The sequence below is a fragment of the Triticum dicoccoides genome, chromosome 3A, assembly GCF_002162155.2.
Source record: "Triticum dicoccoides isolate Atlit2015 ecotype Zavitan chromosome 3A, WEW_v2.0, whole genome shotgun sequence".
NCBI lineage: Eukaryota > Viridiplantae > Streptophyta > Magnoliopsida > Poales > Poaceae > Triticum > Triticum dicoccoides.
In genome coordinates, this window is record NC_041384.1 from 403,543,615 (window position 1) to 403,547,302 (window position 3,688).

The following is a 3,688-nucleotide window of genomic DNA, read 5'->3' on the forward strand; positions in this document are numbered from 1 at the left end:
AAATATTCTTGATGACCTTTAACACTTTCAAAAACACTCACTGCGAAACATAAAAGTGTCCAATTGTCTTAACAAATACTTGTAAAACTGAAAAAACAAATTCATGGCGTAAATTTAAAAATTAATATAAAAATAACACTGAAGAAAATGTAAGTATAAATAAATTTGAACTGAACTTGACATATTTCAAAATCAAAACCTTTATATGGCTTCAACATGAATCATCCTATACAGCAAAATATGAGTGTCGAACAAAATACCGCCCAGTAGGTACTCCATGAAATTTAACATTCAGAGACCACAACTTGCATGATTATGAAATTTTGATAGGTTAAATAACAAATACCAGTAAAAATCTTAATAGTTTTATAAAACTTTCAAAATGATTGTGAATGAATACTTTTTGTACCCCTTGTGACTGTATAAAACGATCGCACATCCACATAGTCAAACTAGACACACCTGATAAAAAAGAATTGGACAAAGTCCAATGCTGAATACAAACCAAATAACCAAAAGCGCTAGGGATAAAAAATGAATTGGACAACATCGGACGCTATATCTGATCTGACTTAGACCAAAAGGGCTAAAATACCAACTTAGAAAAGAAAAGGAATGACCCCTCAAAAAAGAAAAAAGAGCTAAAAAAGAGCACACTTGTCTCTCCCTCTCGGTTCTCCTCACCTCACTCACCAACCTGCCCCTAACCTTATCCCTTCACTATCTCCCCACTGCTCCCTATTCCATGGTGGCTACAAGCCCACAACACACACACACACACTCTCTCTCTCTCTACCTCCTCAGGCCGCCCATCCTCTTCGTCCCCATCACTGGAGCAAGGTATCATAGGCTCGCACTCTCCCCAATCTTCTCGGCCCCTCCTCATCGAGTCTGTCGCCGAAGTGCCCAAGGATCCGCTCGAGCTCGGCATGGTCGCTGGGCGCGGGACTCATCTCCATCAGATTGGGGGCAGTGGCAATCGTGCGTCGCAACCTCCGCGCCCGGTGCCTCCATCTCCATCTCGCTCGTTGGTGGCTGGTCCCTGCAAGTGCAAGCCGGCGCCATTAGACGATCTATTCCCCACTTCAACTTTCATATCTGCCCATTACCCACTTCTTCTAATCCCCATTACCCACTTCTTCTAATCCCTAATTGCTATCCATTCTTGTATAGTACATATGTAGCTCAGTAGTCTAGGTTTAAGCATGAGAGTCATTTTAGAATTGGGGAGAAAAATAGAAGTTGGGGTGATCCTATTTTGGTATGCCTAATCTTGGAGTAAGTTGTTCGATTAGACGTTCTTAACTTGGTTGCGGCAACTGTTATGAGTGGGGATTCCAGTTAGTTACTATTCTTCAGGCAACCATGCTGCGATAAAGCTAATTGATTGGTGGATTAGAATTCTAGGTGGCTAGGGGCGATAGGGACCAAGACAGATGAGGTTGATTTGGCTTGAATCCTGACAAAGAAATTTACTTCTATTTTAAAAAATGAACACATGTTCTTAGATGTGCAGGGTTAAGTTTCCAAATGCGAGGTTTATAGCAAATCAAAGAGGATCAAGAGAAGCATAGTACGATAGTACAGTAGGATAAGCATGTATGACTGTAGGATAATACAGTTTAAAGAATGATGATGGTATGGTTCTCATATATAGAGGACGGTGGTTGGCTCAAAGAGTTTATCACCTCAAAAATTTCCTTTCTCGGAATAACTTGCCTTATGAGAAGTCCATAAACATCTCTGGCATCTTCAGTAATACTTACGGCAGCTGCACAAGTGTTATTCATGATATAGCACAACCTTTTAGATATATTTCTTGTTGTCCCGGACCCCCTGTTAAAACAGAAGTGCTTTTGCAGGCTTACAAGAAATGGATTTTGAAGACCATCTAACTATCTAAGAGTCATGGAATTCGTTCCATCCTACATTTTTGGGACTCTGGAATAAACACAAAGATGGGAATGGGGATGCATACCTGCCTGCCATACACATTGAGAGGTTTTCAATACTCATCCCGAAGCTTGTCAGCGTTGTACAGAAGAAGTGATTGACAGGTTTACTTCATGATATTCTTGGCTTTTGTTTTGGCCAAAATGATCAGGTACTTACTCACATAATTTCTGAATATTCCAGTTATTTGTTGAATGCATCAGTTAGACTACTGTGATACATCAAAGCTTCTCTGTAACTGAAACGACATAATTTTGGAGGAGGACTATCCTGTTTCCAAATCCTAGCTCCGCCATTGATTCTACCTGAATTTACTTTAGTAGATCTTCTCTTGTAAAATCCAAACTGTTTCCGAGCCTATATGTTTGGTTTAATATTTTTGTTTATCATGCAATACTTATCCCGCAGCCATCTAATATGCAAATTTGATAATAGAAGATGACCTCATTTATGTACAGAAAAATGCATATTCTTGGACTGGGTTTTCTTCCGCACTCTCTTGGATCGGGTTACAAATACATCATACTGACTGGGTTTTATTCATTCAGTTATATAGATTCGAATACTATACTGTTAAACCAATATGATGGAGGGCTCTAGTTTGATGCACTATTAAAATTCATGTTGAAGTTACAGGAGGTAGATCTATTATGGTTTGCACAAAAATGATGCATTGATCAGCACATTGTTGTAAATATGCAAATTTGAGAGTGAAGAACATTGTTATAAGGATGCAAATTTGATAGGGATTAGGGAAGCAAATGAAGAACGCACATATATGTTAAATAGATTTTTTTGTAAAATCAGGAACTGGTCGGCCCCATAAGTTAACCCAATTGAATATCCTGTAAAATCATACCATGTTCCCTTGGTGCAGGCAGGTGTGTTGCCTGATGAGTTTGTCGGTGCCTACGTCAGCGGCCGCGGAAGGGGGCGATGGCCAAAACTAGCTGGGCGGCGAAGGCGCAACAATGGCTTGCGGCGCCGACGTCTCACTGCAGTGTCTGTCTGAACAGCGACATCAAAGAAAGACACTGAGATTAACTGGGATGGAACCGGCCACATATTGTGCACAAGAGGATAGTCTGCACCTGCTTTCGCGAGAAGCTCTTCGGCGCGGTCGTCGTCCGCGCCGCACGGCTGCGATGGCGCAGGACAGGCTCTGCGGCTGCGACATACGTCCGGGTGGGCAAGGGTAGGAAGATCCATCTGATTCCCGTAAGTTTAGCCACTTGTTGTTAGGCAGACGTGTTTAATTACCATTAATTGTGGCTAATTTTCTGTAGTTTAGCATTTGTTGTTAGGACACGAACAGAATTTGTGGAACCGTTCCGATCTTGCGCGAGCGTGGGTCGGTGGGTCCTGCAGAGTTTTCGTCCGCCAAGTTCTTTTGTTTAATAGTAGTGTAGATTGGATGCCTATCATATTAGGACTAGTTTCATAACCAAAGCAAATTACCATGCTGTTCTAAGGGGCTCTTAAAATGATATAAGTGAAGCATGAGAGATCAATAATTTCTATAAAATAAAACCACCACTGTGCTCTAAAAGATATAAGTGAAGCACTAGAGCAAAATTATCTAGCTCAAAAGATATAAGTGAAGCACATAGAGTATTCTAATAAATTTCAATTCATGCGTGTATCTCCCAAAAGGTGTGTACAGAAAGGATGATTGTGGTAAACTAAGAAGAGAGACTCAAATCATACAAGACGCTCCAAGCAAAACACATATCAT

At 40.8% G+C, this 3,688-nt stretch overlaps 1 long non-coding RNA gene across 1 annotated transcript; it reads left to right on the plus strand.

Moving 5' to 3' along the window:
* Positions 1-676: 676 nt before the first annotated feature.
* LOC119268326 lies at positions 677-3,361 on the plus strand. Its single transcript, XR_005133090.1, has 2 exons — positions 677-2,104; positions 2,831-3,361. It is a non-coding gene; the product is annotated as an uncharacterized LOC119268326 (long non-coding RNA).
* The last annotated feature ends 327 nt before the right edge of the window (positions 3,362-3,688 follow it).